Below are 18,084 nucleotides of genomic sequence, written 5' to 3'. Positions count from 1 at the left end.
ATGTCGGTTCGTGACACCCAATCCCCTAACCTCATTCTTTTAGTTCATCAAGCCTCCTTTTTATACCAAGGCATCATCATTAATAGAGAGGGTTTTAGGTTTAAGCTTCACAACCTTATCTTTCCAACCCATTACAATTACATAATCACATCATGCACGCACAAAGCATGTAGAAGACTTTACAATAATACCCAACACATATCATTCGCTATTAAGAGTTTACTATGAAATAGCATAAAAACCATAACCTACCTCCACCGAAGAATTCGCGATCAAGCAAGCTATCCCCCAAAACCTTTGCATTCCTCTTCGTTTCTCTCTTCTCTCGATTGTTCTCCCTCTCTTTCTCTTTTTCTGGTTTTTCCTTATTCAAACTCTTTTTCTTTTACCCTAATTACCATATAATTAAGTATAAAAGATGACCAAAGTAACCCACTAATTAATTCAAGGTTCTCTCCTTTAACCCCCAAGTAATTGAATTATTAACATTCAACCACTAACTTTTTAATTATAAGCAGGAATAGTCCAAAATGCCCCTTAAAAAATTTAACAGAAATCCGACCCAGTCAGGGGTACGCAGCCTGTGACGGCCCGTCGTGCCTGCGACGGTCCGTCCTGCTGCTTCCGTCACAAAGTTCAGAGAGTCAATTTTGTTTAAGACTCTGTGGCGGTCCGTCGTGCCTACGACAGTCCGTCCTGCCATGTCGTCGCGAAGTTCAGAGAGTTGTTCTTAGTACCCAAATTTCCAGATTCTAAGTGTTTTGGAACGAGACCCCCTCAACGGTCCGTCAATCCCATGACGGTCCATCGTGGGGTCCATCGACTCAGACAATTATTACCAGAAAATAAATTCTACTGCTCAAAACGACTAACAGGTCGTTACAATTTGACTAACTTTTAGGAGTCTGAAAGTGATTAAAATTGCTGGAAGGTGTCTAAAACACATTAGGGTTAATTCATAGTCGAAACTTTCGGGCACGACTCCTCAAGTATCAACCAAGGGCTCTTGAAGAGGACCATTGCGATTTGGCCAGAGGCTGCCAATAGGCAGTGTGCACCAACGAGTGTTATTGACGATTCCTGTGTCAATCAAATGGGCATCGATTGCCTCCGTTGATGGAAACTTAAAATATTTGTCCAAGGTCGATATTTCATAGTTTCTGAACTTAACGGCGAACCAATAGGACGGTTGGTCCTTGGCCCATCGACTAACAAACGGGGCATGGACGTGGTCTCGTCCGTGGGACCACTGTTTTTGTTGCACATTTTAGCTTAATTAAATTAATTTGTTGGATTATTTAGGATGTTAATTAGAGTTAGGGGAGGTCAAATTAAGTTAGTTAACCACCTATATAATGCCTCTAACCTAATTAGACTAATCTAAGCTCTCATAGTTCACAAACCCAAATCCTCTTGCTTCTCCCTTCTTTCTCTCTCCCAAAGAAACCCCCATTGAAGATCAAGCTAGAGGTGGGTTCAAGGGATGCAAAGGTTCAAGTTTATCCATCAATCTTCATTAATTAATAATGTATGTGATTTCTTTCACCTTTGAGACCTCTTTTCTCGAAGGGTTCCATCAAAGTGATTTCAAAAGTTAGGTTTTCAAATGGTTTTCATCCAATACGAAATAGATGTTATGAATTACCTTGTTTATGAATTATTTTGGATGTTATGAATATATTAACCTGTATTATAACTCAATTATGTTATATATTGATAGATTGGTCTAGTTTTTAGAAGATGACCTATTCCCCTTAACCCTAGATTGTGATCTTGATATGAATTGGGTAATATTTGTTCAATTGAATTGGTTATTGGTTGAATTACTACTGAATGATGTTATTGTATCAACTATGGTTAGATTAAGATGAATTATTGCCTTGTTATGCTAAATCTTGAGTAATTGATCTACGTTATTTGAGTATATTATGGAATTGACCTATGTCTTTTATCTTAAGCTATTAATTAGTGATGGATTGTGATGTAGTGATTCAATTGAATTTGTTAATATGTTGGTTTATTGATATGTGATGATACTATACCCTTATGGGGTTGAGTTACGGGTTGATGGTAAGACCTTGATGATAAATTATGAAGGAGACTTAGTAAGTCTTGTGATCTTAACTCTTTACTTCAATTATGGTTACTTGTGGGTAAGTGATGATGTTGTGTTGAAGTATGCCTTGTATTAGGATTGATAGGATTGGTATAATGTTGAATTTAAATATCTTGACTATGACTTGTGAGGTGTTGGTTAAGGTGAAAATCTTATAAGGATTGGGATAATTTACTAATGTCCCTTATCATGATATGAATATGTTTATGTGCTAACCTCACCTATATAAATTGTAATGAAAGGACCATACTCATGTAATTCTTATTAATATATGATGATGATGTTTAAACAATGGATAGACCCTATGACCTACATTAAGCTATGATGATTAATAAAAGTATTAAAGACATTTCAAAAGGGACTATAGCTTAACACCGAGTGAACTAGATTGAGGAGTGTCCCTTCCCACATAGAGAAGGTAGGATCACTAATGTGCTCTTGAGATTGGAGACTTCAATGCATGTAGCATACGGATGATCCCAACTATATTTCCTAGTTCTTGAACTATTTTGCCCTTATAGGAATACTAGCTAGTGGATCCACGTAGTTGCTATGTTTGTGTTTTGGTACTACCTTGACAAGTACTCCTCCTTCTTTCGGTGTAGGATTTCATGACGCCGGATTCCAAATTAGCTTATGTTGTCTATGTCGGTTAAGACAAGATGTTCCCAAAAGGTAAAACTAATTAAAGGAATGAACTCTAACTAAGATGACCTAAGGGGTTTAGATTAGTCTAGGTAGGGGTATGTAACTCTACCTATACATTGCTCTAATTAACCTTATGAAAAGTGATAGAAGGATGTTCTTATGTATGTATATGCTTATAAATGTAAATGATATGTATATGATGATCTTATATGTTAATGAAACTATGTGACGTTGATTACTCTTATGAACATGCATATGGTCTATATTGCTAAAGTATGATATTATGTACCCTTAATGTTATGTTATGTGAACTTGGACATTGATTATGATTCTTGCTAGGTTTACTTGATTAAGTAAGGTTATAAGTATTTGCTTAGTTATTGCACAAGTTGATTTAAAGAGGCTTATGAGTACTGGTCTTGCTTTGGTTGTGTTGAAATGAACTCTTATTCATGCTTGTGGTGAAAGAGTTGCTTTGACTATGTGAAATATGATATTCATGTTGACTTGTCCATGCCTTGTATTGTTGGTCTTGTGATGTACATGCCTATGATTGAAGGAATATGTCTTATTAATTGGTATACTCTTGTTGAATGTGCATAAAGGTTTTTAAAGTAAATTTTATAGTTTATAAAATATCACTTTTTAGCATGATTTGATATTATATGTGCATATGGTCTCATACTTAGTACACGTGGTGTACTAACCCCATGTCTTCCTTTTCCCTGACATTTTAGGTTCCAATCGTTGAAGGGATTTAGGAGGCGACTTTAAGAGGACTTTGAAGTCTTAATAATCCAAGTTTGGTAGGTCCTCACTTTTCGAGGGTAATTCCCATATCAAGTTTATAATGTTGATTTAGTTTTGAAGACTCTTATGTTTTTTCCTTTTCATTGAAGTACTAAACATTGTATGACTTATATGTGGTCTTATTTCATTATGTCTGGGCTAGGCTCAAACTGTTATACTCTTATTAGATGGTATGAGATGAGACGACTATTTGAGACTGTTATATTTTATATATATCTATGTGCAATAAAAGTAGAAGACTATGTAATCTTTATATAAGAAGGGTCTATGTATACTCGATATAAATATTATGTGTATGTAGAGGTCTATGTATACCTCAATGTAGAAGTAATGAAAAGTTTTAAATTTCCGCTAATTTTTACCTAAGAATGTAATGATATAAGATAAGAGGCTAGTCTTAGTCCTTAAAGAGGACGAGGACACTAGTTACGTCGAGGGGGTGCTCCCCGGATGTGACAAACTTTGTTTAGATCATGAGGTTGAATATCTTTGAGTCGATGTCTCTATCAACCACGTCTATGTAGGTTCGTGTTCATTATTGTGAAGTGTGCCACACTTATGAAAAGGAATCTATGTAATGCTTAGGAAACTCTCACTTTCTTGGAAGTCCAATATCGTGCCTCTATAGTTTAGCTCTATATGCTTTTGTATCTAATACTCTTATTGTGATTATAGGTAATGAATAATCGAAGGCATGCGGCACAAAGACTTGTAGAAGAGATGGCCAATGCGGGAGTTCCTCCCTGTGGTGATCAAGTTCCTCTTCTTGAAGAAGATGTGATTGATGACCAAGCTCCGGTCGATCCTTCTTTAATGGATGATGCCATTGGCATTGCTCTTTATCAAATGTCCTAAGATATTATATCCAAGCACAAGCCGCCACTTCCCAAGATCAAGCCATGATGACTCAAGTTAATAAGGAGGTTATACCCCGAGCAAACCAACAAGTTGCTACCATGGCCTCCCATCTAAGGCATTTCACTAGAATGAATCCCCCTACTTTCTATTGGTCCAAGATATAAGAAGACCCCTAATAGTTCATTGATGAAATCTACGATATCCTCTTTGCTATGGGGTTGTCTACTAGTGAGAAGGACGAGTTAGCCACTTACCAACTCAAAGATGTGGCCCAATCTTGGTACGTCCAATGGAGAGATAATAGGTCTTTAAGGGGTGGACAACTGACTTGGGATGTTTTCAAGAAGGCATTTCTTGATAGATTCTTTCCTAGTTCATCAACCTTTGTCAAGGAGGTATGAGTGTGCTTGAATACTCTTTGAAATTCTCTAAATTTTCAAAGTATGCTCCTTCTTTGGTTTCCGATCCTAGGGATGAATGAACAGCTTTGTGACAGTAGTGTCGGATGATTTGCAAGAGGAATGTCATTAGGGTATAGTACATGACAATATGAAAATTTCTCTTCATATGGTTCATGCTCAACCAGTGGAAAAAGCAAGGGCTAAGAGAAAGAGTCGAGATGCCAAGAGGGCAAGATCTTTTGATGGTCGTTCTTCTAAGGGTAAACCTTATATCCAAAACAAGCCTACGTTAAAGAAAAGGGTTTTTAACCAAGTTCCTTCCAAATTCTCTAAGGCTAGGGATGATAGTGTGTCTAACCCAAAGCCTAGGAAGGGAAGGGATACTAGCTCACCAACTAAAAAGCCAACTTGTGAAAAGTGTGTCAAGAAGCATTATGGTGATTGTCTAAGGGAATGGATATTTATTTTGGTTGTGGAAAAAGAGGGAAAAGGTTCGAGATTGTGCAAATGTGAAGGGTCAAGATAAGGGTAGTGGTCAAACTCAAGCAAGTAGTTTTAATGATTCTCCAAAGAAGAATCACTTCTATGCACTTCATAGAAGGGGTGAGCGAGAGACTTCTCCCGATGTGGTGACCTGTATGTTGAAAGTTTTCTCTATTTATATATATGCATTACTTGACTCGAGCTCTACATTATCTTTTGTTACTCCTTTGATATCTAAGAAGTTTGAGATTTTACCTGATATTTTAAATGAACCTTTCATAGTTACTTACCCGGTGGGTGAGATGGTTGTTGCAAAGACGGTATATAGAAATTTTCCTATCATGTTGCCCAATAAAGTTACTTATGTTGAACTAGTAGAACTTGATAAGTTTGATTTTGATGTCATATTGGGTATGAATTGGTTGCATTCTTGCTTTGCCTCAATTGATTGTAGAACATGGGTGGTGAAGTTTAACTTTCCAAATGAGCCCGTTTTAGAGTGGAAGGGGGAAATTGTATTCATAGAGGTCGTATCATTTCTTGATTGAAATCTTATAAGATGATCTCTAAAGGATGTTTATACCATATTAACACTCAAGATTTAGACCCTGAAATTCCTCACATTATGTCGGTCCCCGTAGTGAGGGAATTTCTAGAGGTTTTTCCTAATGATCTTCCCGGTATTCCACCTGAACGGGAATTTGATTTTGGTATGGACTTGTTATTGGATACAAATTCCATTTCAATTCCTCCTTATCGGAAGGCTCCAGCCGAATTGAAATATTTGAAGGATCAACTTAAATATTTTCTAGACAAAGGCTTCATAAGACCTAGTATTTCTCCATGGGGTGCTCCGGCTTTATTTGTGAAGAAGAAGAATGGTTCACTTAGAATGTGCATTGATTATTGCGAACTGAATAAAGTCACTATTAATAATAAGTATCCTCTCCCTCGGATTGATGACTTGTTCGATCAACTTCATGGGGCAAGCTATTTTTCTAAGATTGACTTGAGATCGGGATATCACCAACTTATGTGAGAGGTGAGGATATATCAAAAAACGGCATTTCAGACTAGATATGGTCACTATGAGTTCTTAGTAATGTTCTTTGGTCTCACTAATGCCCCGACAACATTTATGGATCTCATGAATAGGGTGTTTTGAAGTTACATAGATTAATTTATCATTGTCTTCATTGAAGACATCTTGGTATATTTGAAAAATGAGGGTGATCATATAGACCATTTGAGGGTGGTGTTACAAGTGCTTAAAGAGAACCAATTATTTGCCGAGTATAGAAATGTGAGGTTTGGTTGAGGTTGGTGACATTTCTTGATCATATCATCTCTAGTGAGGGAGTTGAGGTTGATCGAAGAAAAACTGAGGCGGCCTAGAATTGGCCTAGACTATTGACTCCAACTGACATTAGGAGTTTCTTGGGTCCAGCGGGTTATTATCGGAGGTTTGTCATTGATTTTGCGTCCATTGCATCTCCCTTGACTACTTTGACCCTGAAGAGTAAGAAATTTGAATGTTGGAGGGCATGGGAGGGAAGCTTCCAAATCTTGAAGGATAGGCTCACTTCCTCTCCAGTGTTGACTTTACTGAAGGGTACCAAGTATTTTGTTGTATATTGTGATGCATCCCGAGTGGGTTTGGGGTGTGTTCTATGCAACATGGGAAAGTAGTAGCCTATGACTCTAGACAACTTAAGGTGAATGAGATAAACTATCCAACTCATGATCTTGAGTTAGAGGCTGTAGTATTTGCCTTGAAAAAATGGAGACATTACTTGTTTGGTGTTCATGATGATGTGTATATCGACCACAAGAGTCTACAATATGTGTTTACTCAAAAGGAGTTGAATCTTCGACAAATAAGGTGGTTGAAATTGTTGAATGATTACGACATAAGTATTCTCTATCACCCCGGCAAGGCCAATGTGGTTGCAGATGCTCTAAGTCGTATGGCCATGGGTAGTTTATCTCATGTACAGGAAGCCAAGAAAGACCTAGTGAAAGGTGTTCATAGGTTGGCAAGATTGGGTGTTAGGTTGGGAGATTCTTTGAATGGTGGTTTTATGGTCTATCATAACTCCGAGTCATCAATGGTGGTTGAGGTGAAGTCCAAACAACACCTAGATCAAACATTGATGGAGTTGAAGGAATCAATTCTTAGCAAGCTTAATGAGTCATTCTCCTTAGTGGGGATGATGTCTTGAGGTATCAAAGAAGGTTGTGCGTTCCTAATGTGGATGGTTTGAGGAATCGGATTTTTGAGGAAGATCATGGGTCCCGTTACTCCATTGATCCCGGTTTTACAAAGATGTATCATGACTATAGGAAAGTGTTTTGATGGGAAGGTTTGAAAAAGGACATAGTAGAATTTGTTGCTAAGTGTCCAAATTGCTAACAAGTGAAAGTTGAACACCAAAAGTCGGGTGGTCTACTTCAAGAAATCAAAACTCCTGCATGGAAGTGGGAAGACATCAATATGGATTTTGTGGTAGGTTTGCCTCGGGCACAAAAGCAATATGACTCTATATGGGTGATTGTAGATAGGTTGACCAAATCCGCTCATTTTATTCCCGTCAAGTCTACTTATTCGGCGGAGGATTATGCAAGGATCTTCATAGATGAGATTGTATATCGCCATGGTATTCTATTATCCATCATATCAGAAGGTTGCACAATTCACATCTAGGTTTTTGAGGTCATTCCAATACGTTTTGGGTACCAAGGTGAAGTTAAGCACTACTTTTCATCCCCAAACGGATGGTCAAGTGGAGTTTACTATTCAAACCCTTGAGGTTATGCTTAGATTTTGTATCATTGATTTCAAGGGAAATTTGTATAAGCATTTTCCTTTGGTGGAGTCTTCTTACAACAATAGCTACCATTCATCTATATATATGGCTCCTTATGAAGTCTTGTATGGTAGGACATGTAGATCTCCAATTGGATGGTTTGAAGTGGGTGAGTCTTCACTTTTGGTTTTCAATTTGATTTATAAGACTTTGGAGAATGTTCATATCATAAGGAACCGGTTGCAAACATCCTATACTAAGGAAAAGTCTTTTACCGATCATAGGAGAAGGGAATTAGAGCTTGAAAGAAGGTGATAAGGTGTACTTAAAAATTTCTCCTATGAAAGGGGTGGTTAGATTTTGCAAGAGAGGGAAGTTGAGCCCTCATTATGTGGGTCCCTATGAAATTTTACTAATGGCTGGTAAGGTTACCTATGAATTGAAACTCTCAAGTGAATTTGCCTTTGGTTCAACAGGTTTTCCATGTTTCTAAGCTTAAGAAGTGTATCAGCGATTCCGAGTCCATTATTCCTATTGAGGGTCTTAGTGTGAAGGATAACCTCTCTTATGAGGTGGTTCCAGTTGAAATCCTTGATAGGCAAGTGAAGAAGTTAAGGAACAAAGAAGTAGCTTCTGTAAAGGTGTTATGGTAGAATCACCTAGTTGAGGGTGCGAAGTTGGAGATCGATGCCGACATGATGTCCCATTACCCTCATCTATTTGATAACTAAGGTTAGTTATTCCTGTTATTAATGCAAATAATGACTAAAAATTTAAGTTGTTTGATTTTTGCTGAAGTTTTGCAAAATGAGCATTTTTGGTGTCATTACAGTGAAGTTATTGTGAAATGTTCCTATTCAACTTGAAAATTGTCAATTTGGCTCTTTGGCTTATTTTGAGTTATGTTGTGAATTTTGATATTGTGAGTATTTATGAAATGATATATAACATGTTAATAAGTTAAGATTTGGCATAATTGACTCATATTTGATATGTTGAGCTCTTGTTGTTGGGAGAAGGATGTTCCTCATAATGTGATTTTGAGCCTTATGTGTGGTCATTGAAGTTTTGAATTTCCTTGTGTAAATGATATTATTGATGTTGTTATGCATTTTTGTTGGTTGGGCTGCTAGTGTTGAGTCTATTCCTTCCTTCAAAAGACCTTAGTGTCATTCGGGGACGAATGATCGTAAGGCAGGGGGGATAATGTAACATTTCGATAGCCTACGATGTGTTCTAGAGCCTAACATGAGTGTAAAGAGGTTTATACACTGTATGAAGGTCTATTTTAATGAATATAAGTCATTTAGGAAGTCTAAAAACTAAAACTTCAAAGAACGTCCATGATGTCAGAAAACAAGTTCAATGTGGTACTAGCGTGCCTAAGTCTATTTGACTAGCTTTTCGGAGTTGAAAAATGATAAAAATTTGTGGAAAGGTGTCTAAAACACATTAGGATTATTTCATAGTAAAAATTTCCGGGCTCGACTCCTCAAGGATCAACCAAGATCCCTTGAAGAGGACCCTTGCGATTTGGAAAGAAGCTGCCAAAAGGCAATGTGCACCAACGAGTCCAATCTACGATTCCTGTGTCAATCAAATGGGTTTCGATTGCCTCAGTCGATGGACACTTGGAATATTTTTCCAAGTTCACGATTTTCATAGTCTCTAAACTCAATGACAGACAACCTGGACGGTTGGTCCTTTTCCTGTCGACTGACAAACGGGGCGTCGACGTGGTTTCGTGTGTGAGACCAATATTTTTGCTGCAGCTTTTAACTTAATTCATTTAATTACTCTTATTTAGGAGGTTATTAGAGGTTAGGGAGTTAAAATTAAGTTACTTAACCACATATATAAATCCTCTAACCTAATGAGACTAACCTAAGATTTCATAATTCACAAACCCAAATCCTCTTCACTGTCCCTTCTTTCTCTCTCCCAAAGAAACCCCATTGATGATGTCACTGCTGAGAATCAATTTCTAAGGATTACAATGTTTGATGTGACACAGTACTATTTTTGTTGTGATGTAAAAGACTATGTTAGCTATATATATAAAAAGGTAAATCACTTAAACTATAATAAATAAATGCAGATAAATAATATTATCCTTTTTTACTAAAATACTAATATATAAGGGTTTCATATTCCATAAAAAGAAGAATTTGAATACTATCACAAGTTGGTATTGAGTAAGGGTAAATAATTCAGCACCTTGTGAAAATTGACCGTAACTTTTCAATTGTGGAGATAAACATAAATGTGATAGCTATGGGGATACATGAGGTTCCAAAGAGTTTTGCAAAAGATGAAGTGAAGGTCGAAACCACAAATAAAAAAAAAAGAAGCCGAAGAATAAGTAAACTTAGAGAAAATGAAAAGATAAAAGGGATAGCTACAGAGACACCTCATGTTGAAAAGATATTGCAGGTGTGACACAATACTATTTTGGTTGTGATGTAAAAGACATGTATGAACTAAGATAATCATGTCAAATTCTATATACATGAATATTTTGTATGGGGTGCACAGATTTGCACATGGACATACATAATCATTACATGCTTTGGCTAAATGTATAAAGCATTCTTCCTCTTATAGAGAAAAGGGAATTGTAAAGCGCATTGCGGAAGGTGGAAATTTTTTTGTTAACAAGGCAAACAATAGAACATTTACAAGATGAACAACCACATTTGAAGAAGCAACCTATAATAAATTGGATACTTAGAGCTTTATCTCTAGAGTGTGAAGGTGGAGTTACATCGGGAAAAAAACATATTATACATAACTTGAACATTCAATGCTTTTATGAATATGAACTTTTAACATATTTCTCCCACCATATTTATATATGTAGGATTTGTTGTTTAGAACTTATATTTTATAATATTTTCATGTGACAAAAAATGTCTTACACTATATTTATTGTGATGCAAAAGATTTGAACATGAACCTCCACCATGTTGTTGTGCAAGAAGATATATGAAATTAGCAATCACAGAAGATTCAATACAACTATATGAAATGTTTGCGACTTCTACTGCAGACGCTATAGACTTTCGCGTAAACATTCATGCATATAATAGTATTTTTGTTTTTTTATCTTTTGGTGTCAACTTGGAAAAGGAAATAATATTTGCAAGAAAAGGAGTGTACACTTTTTCTTGACAAGGTCAAATTTAATACAATTTACCATCATTGATATTAAGTTATAACATTCCATGTTATTTATAACTATACTTCTTTAATATTGAAAACAAGTTGACCAAAAGGATGTCAAAGGTGAAAGAAGGAATATTGTTAGAAAAAATTGCAGAAAAAAACAAACAACTAATGGAGAGAAATGCATATGCGCAAATTCTTAACCAACTAAAAAACCAATCAAGTTTCCAAAATTTCCAATATCACATTGCTGAAATGCCTCTTTGGATCAACTAGTGTACAACAAACCATGAGTAAATAAAGTTTCGAAAAATTGGATAGATGGAAACAATCCAAATATACCTTTTAAGAAAGAAATAATTGTTCACAAGCATTCAGGGTACAAACAGTCAAACACTATTTCTGTTGTTATGACCCTCTTCAATATCATTTGCTCTTGTCACGAGACCGTAAAGGCAGATGTCATCAAGAAATAATAAAACAACACAAAAGACAACCTCACACAAGAGGGGTCACTCCCCAACTCTAACCTTTGATATGAATGTCAAAGGTTAGAGTTGGGGAGTGACCCCTTCTTGTGTGAGGTTGTCTTTTGTGCTGTTTTCTTATTTTTTGATGGCATCTGACTTTACGGTCTCATGACAAGAGAAAATGATATTGAAGAGGGTCATAACAACAGAAACAGTGTTTGACTGTTTGTACCCTGAATGCTTGTGAACAATATTTCGTGCTTAAAAGGTATATTTGGATTGTTTCCATCTATCCAATTTTTCGTAATTTTATTTACTGATGGTTTGTTCTACTAGTTGATCCAAAGAGGCATTTCAACAATGTGATATTTAAAATTTTGGAAACTTGATTGGTATTTTAGTTGGTTAAGCATTTGCGCATATGGATTTCTCTCCATTAGTTGTTTGTTTTTTTCTGCAATTTTGTCTAACAATATTCCTTCTTTCACCTTTGACATCCTGTTGGTCAACTCATTTTCTATATTAAAGAAGTATAGTTATAAATAACATGGAATGTTATAACATGATATCAATGATGGTAAATCGTATGAAATTTGTCCTTGTCAAGAAAAAGTGTACACTCATTTTCTTGGAAATATTATTTCCTTTTCCAAGTTGACACCAAAAGATGTAAAAGCAAAAATACTATTATATTCATGAATATTTATGCGAAAGTCTATAGCGTCTGCAGTAGAAGCAGCAAACATTTCATATAGTTGTATTGAATCTTCTGTGATTGCTAATTTCATATATCTTCTTGCACAACAAAATGGTGGAGGTTCACGTTCAAATCTTTTGCAGCACAATAAATATAGTGTAAGACGATTTTTAGAACATGAATATATGATAAAATTAAGTTCTAAACAACAAATCCTACATATATAAATATGGTGGGATAAAGATGTTAATAGTTCATATTCATAAAATCATTGAATGTTCAATTTATGTATAATATGTTTTTTTCCCAATGTACCTCCACCTTCACACTCTTCAGATAATGCTCTAAATATCCAATTTATTTTAGGTTGCTTCTTCAAATGTGGATGTTTATCTTGTAAATGTGCTATTGTTTGCCTTGTTAACAAAAAAGTTTTCACCTTCCGCAATGCGCTTTACAATTCCCTTTTCTCCATAAGAGGAAGAATACTTTATACATTTAGCCAAAGCATGTAATGATTATGTATGTCCATGTGCAAATCTGTGCACCCCATACAAACTATTCATGTATGTATAATTTGACATCATTATCTAAGTTCTTACATGTCTATTACATCACAACAAAAATAGTATTGTGTCACATCTACAATATCTTTTCAACATGAGGTGTCTCTGTAGCTATCCCTTTTATCTTTTCAACATGAGGTGTCTCTGTAGCTATCCCTTTTATCTTTTCATTTTCTGTAAGTTTCTTTATTCTTTGACTTCTTTGTTTTTATTTGTGGCTTCGATCTTCGTTTCATCTTTTGCAGATCTCTTTGGAACCTCATGTATCCCCATAGCTATCACATTTATGTTTATCTCCACATTTGAAAAGTTACGGTCCATCTTCACAAGGATACTGAATTCTTTCCCCTTACTCAATACAAACTTGTGATAGTATTCAAATTCTTCTTTCTATGGAATAGGAAACCCTTATATATTAGTATTTTAATATAAAAGGATAATATTATTTATATGAGTTGATTTATTATAGAGTAAGTGATTTACCTTTTTATATATATACTGAACATAGTCTTTTACATCACAACCAAAATAGTATTGTGTCAAATCAAACATTGTAATCCTTAGAAATTGATCCTTTGCAGTGACATCATTCTTTAATTGGTATCTTACACACATTTAAAAATTTAATCAACATGACTTAATTTATTTTGTAGCTATATGTTAAAGTCATTTCAATATTTAATTATTATATTCATTTATTTGGTGGAGTAATTAATATTTTTTATAGTCATTTGTGTAGCTTACCATTTCTCATAATCAATATCTTCAGTCTTAGAATCGGTACACATTGCCTTACTTTTTATAACAGTAACCTGCCTGTGGCAGATTTGTAAGCAAAATACGTGGATCCATGTTATTGTTAATGCCTGAAACCATGTCATTGAACTTATAGTACATTTCCTATACGTAAATTAGAAAATAAAATGGTTATATTTTAAACATATAATTTGAGTACACCATGATTTTTTCAAAGGAAAGTAACTATTCAATGACAAGTGAACTGTTTAATATATTAGTATTTTTCACTTAGTGAGCTGTTTGCATTAGTCTTCTGGGCATTAAATTTACGTTAGTCTTTTGTTCCTTCATCTTGCCATTCCTGTAATTTAAAAGTAATGGATTAAAAACATCAACGATGTATCATGTGGGAAGGCAATAAATAAGTGCGAAGAAACAAGTTACCTACCACTGTTTGGTTTTTCAAATTATGGATTGATTATGAAATTATTAATAGGAGTCGTGCAAAAGGACAAAATAACCTATTTTTTCCGGATTAATTAATTTAGTGATACTTCTATATTGATTGATACTTGATTCAAATATATCAATTGAGCAGATTTATACCTTGGTAAATGAAGTATTTCAAATCACAAAAGGCAAGCACTGGTCTGTCACTTTCAAGGATGTGCGTGTCACACCATGAGCCTACATCCTAGGCGAGATTGACACTAGATAACCATTGATGTCTCCAATCGAACCTTTGACCTGAGTTACTTACTTAGCAAACACTTAAATAACTATAAATCTATGAAATAAACTAGAATGTTATTAAGGAACATTCAACTTTTTCATTAAGGCAAACTCAAGTCTTAACATAAGATAATGACAATGAAAAGACTAAATAACTAACATGTGATTCTCTATGATGCCTCAAAAACAACTGATATGGATGTCAGGAAAACCCCCTCGTCTAATGAACTAATAAAATAACTAAAAGCAATATAAGGGAGTTTTCTAGAATGCAAAGAGGCTCACCAACAGACTTTGGAGTGCTCAACTGGATCAACAAGGTGTTGCATTATGATCCTAGGTACCTGTGTCTATATCATAGGATGATGCAGGAATACTGATATTAGTACATTGAATGTATGAGTATGCGATTTTTAATGCTAAACAAAATATAGGCTTGAAAAGAATCATAAAAGTTACCTCGCTCAACTGAACTCATTTCAATATAAAGCAGTTTAAAACAAGTGCAATATAAAGAAAAACTATTTAAAATATGATGTCAAATCTGTGTGTGTACAAAGATACACTATAACTTTAAAATGTATAAAAATACTATAAACTGTGTGTAAAAAAATTACAATTACTTTTGTGGGTATTTCTTCAACTGAAACTATCACTTAAGAGTTATCACGATGATACAATGTTTTGTCTCACGCTGCCAGGGACGTCCTAAACCTTGCCGGGTTTCAGAACCTGAACTTCTAAGTAGATCCACTAGTATATTCTAAAAATCACTCAAGGAATCATCTAAAAATTATGCCCCTTTTATACCCATAATGTCTACATGGTTTATGGGGGCTCTTAGTTGTCTGAACTCTTCCCTATATCGATATTCTATACTACTCCCCAATGTTACTAGCTCTTATATTTAAAAACATACTTATTTCTGCGATTTGAGATTATTTATCAAAAACTTACTTCAAAGGATATTTTAGAAATCATAGTTTCTCTCTTGCTTCATTTAAAAAGCAATTACTCTTTTCTGAAAAACTAGCTCAAAGGCTTTCCGGGAATCAAGGTTTCCTTTCTTGTGTAAATGTGAGAACATTTTAAACTCGTTGGGTATAAATATCTCCATATAATTCTTTGAAGAAATCAATTAAAACTTTACTCTTTACTCTTACTCAACTTCAAATTTAAGACTTCAAACAAAGTTAAAACATTTGAGAATGACTTTTGAAAACTTTATACATTTCTCTTTGACTTACTTCTTAACTTCTAGACTTTACTCTTACTTCTCTTGACTTTGATTTTATCTTTCCTTGAATTTGATTATGAATTCAAGGTTCATGATCTCATGTTTATTGATGATTTGATGATGCTTAGATGTGCCTTAGAGTGTTGGAATCAACTGGAAAACTGAGGTACATCAATAAGGAATTAGTACAGAAAGGTGGCGGAAGAATGAGGTGAACTAGCGTCCCCTGCAATCTGAGAGGCGTAGAGCGCCAGAGGGTAAAGATCAGAGATAGGTTTGGAAGCTCTAGCTGGAGCGGAGCACAGAACCCAAAGTTCAGACCCCATGTTTGGGCGCCCTGGGAGGTGCGGCGCCCCAGCATATATATATATATATATATATATATATATATATATATATATATATATATATATATATATATATATATATATATATATATGTTAGATTCAACTCAAATTTACACCCAAAAACTGAATCATATCTCAATAAAACGTCAACAACACAACCCACAAGGATTAAGACGAACTTCATAAAAAATTCAAGAAATTTACTTTCGGATCTAATGAACTCTGCTGAAATTTAATCATGATTGGAACGTGGGCGAACTTACCTTATGCTACGTTATCTCACATATCTCGTAGGGATCACCCTGTGACGAAATCCATAAACTAAACTCGACGATCTTGATGACTCTTTCTTCTGTTCTCTTTTCTCATCTTCTTTTCTATTTTCTCTTAACCCTAGCGTATTTTGTAAAACAATAAATAATCTAAATCTCATTAGACCCTAACTTAATTACCAAAAAAATAAAAAAATTTGTCAAGGAAAAGACCTACCCTTTCAAAATCTTCATTATACTTTCTTTATTCCAATACCTTTTCAACTCACTCATAAGAACTCGAAGTCGCGCATAATCACAGAAATTGGAACGATCATTGAAGAGATTTCCTACCATATCTAGAAGTACACCAAACTAATACTTACCTAGGATTTATTTCCATTTGAAGTCGACCAAACCTCAATTTTTCCTAACATAACAAAATTTCCAAATCTTCATTCTTTACATAATTGGTTACTTTCAAGTCTTAGTTTCTTCCTAGTTAATTCAAATCGTGAGATGTTACAATATATCCCCCTTGGTAACATTCTTCCTCAAATGAAATTACTCTTACTTGGCTAAGGGTTTAGCATCAAACACTTAGTTCAAATCCCCAACAAGCAAATGCAATAACAACATGCTAACCTATAAATAAAATGCCAAGAAAAGGATTAGGACCTTAATTGGGAACTTCTCCGGATTTGAAGAGATATGGTTATCTCTTATTCATATCCTCCTCAACTTCATAAGTAGATTCTTATAAAATTAATTCCTCCAAAGGACTTTAACTGTTGCTACCTTTTTTCCCCACAACTTGTGGACTTGGTTATCTAAAATCTGAATCGGAATCTTTCCATACGATAAGCTATCCTTGTTCCCAATATCTTTAGTTAGTATGATCAGTGAAAAATCACCTATGCACTACTTAAACATGGAGATGTGAAATACTGGATGTAACAATGCTAACTCTTGTGGTAACTCTAACTCATAAGATACCTTACCAACCCTCTTAGATATTCAATAAGGGAGAGTACACCAAGGACTAAGTTTCCCCTTTTTGCCAAATCTCGTAACACCCTTCATGGGTCAAACCTTTAGATACACTCATTCATCTACTTCAAACTCTAACTCCTTTCTCCTAAGGTCTGAATAGTGTGCTCTGCTGTCCTATCTGTTTGAGGATGAAAAGCAACACTTAAATTTACCTTTGAACGCAAGCCTTTCTGGAAAGATTCCAGAACTGTGCAGTAGATTGTGCACATGTATTTAAAACAATGGAGACCAGAACCCAATGAAGATTTACCATCTCTTGAAGATACAACTTAACATAATCTTCTACCAAATGGGTAGTCTTTACCAATAAAAAGAGGGTTGATTTTGTCATACGATCCACAATAACCTAAATAGAATCATGCTACCTGCTAGACGTTGGTAAATTTGGGATGAAATACATATTAATAATCTCCCACTTCCATTCAGGGAGTTCTATATAATGGGCGATCCCACCAGGCCTTTTTTGCTCCACTTTAACTTGTTGGCAATTTGGATGCTTAGTAACAAATTCTGCAATGTCCTTCTTTATACTATCAAACCAATACACCTCTCTCTACTTATGATACATACTTGTGGAATGAGGATGAATGGAATATCTGGAATATGAGCTTCCTCCATTATCCTCTCTTGGAGTCCATCCACCATTTGTACACACAACCTACCTTGATATCTCAATACACCATCTCCACCTTCTTCAAAAATTGA

At 35.0% G+C, this 18,084-nt stretch overlaps 1 pseudogene; it reads left to right on the top strand.

Annotated features, from left to right (window-relative positions):
- The window catches only part of LOC101257859 (UDP-glycosyltransferase 75C1-like), a 66,291-nt pseudogene that overhangs the window by 14,411 nt on the left and 33,796 nt on the right, over nt 1-18,084 (top strand).

The sequence above is a fragment of the Solanum lycopersicum genome, chromosome 5, assembly GCF_036512215.1.
Source record: "Solanum lycopersicum chromosome 5, SLM_r2.1".
Classification (NCBI taxonomy): domain Eukaryota; kingdom Viridiplantae; phylum Streptophyta; class Magnoliopsida; order Solanales; family Solanaceae; genus Solanum; species Solanum lycopersicum.
The sequence above is the reverse complement of the archived record's forward strand: the minus strand, read 5'-3'. Positions and strand labels throughout refer to the sequence as shown.